This window comes from Mesoplodon bidens, assembly GCF_964165515.1.
Source record: "Mesoplodon bidens genome assembly, chromosome: Y".
NCBI classification, from domain to species: Eukaryota; Metazoa; Chordata; class Mammalia; order Artiodactyla; family Ziphiidae; genus Mesoplodon; species Mesoplodon bidens.
Window position 1 is genome coordinate 50,602,109 of NC_138180.1, and position 271 is coordinate 50,602,379.

Consider the following 271-nt stretch of genomic DNA (forward strand, 5'->3'; position numbering starts at 1 on the left):
TTTTTTATTCCCCCTTCCTAGAATGGCACACTTAGATGATGGATTTTACTGTCATTGGATGCCAGAGAAAGCTCAAAGTGCCCAAATATTACACATCAGTAGGTGAAAGCCAACCGATTAAAGATACTTGGGGTGGATACAATATTTTGGGAGGGTTGAGGAGAGGAGCGACATTGTCTGTCCTTCCAGGTGTGGATGAATTTCATCCAAGTAAAATCCAAACCTAGCCTGACCTGGGTGATGGAGGCGTTGAAGGTGAGGACAGTGAATC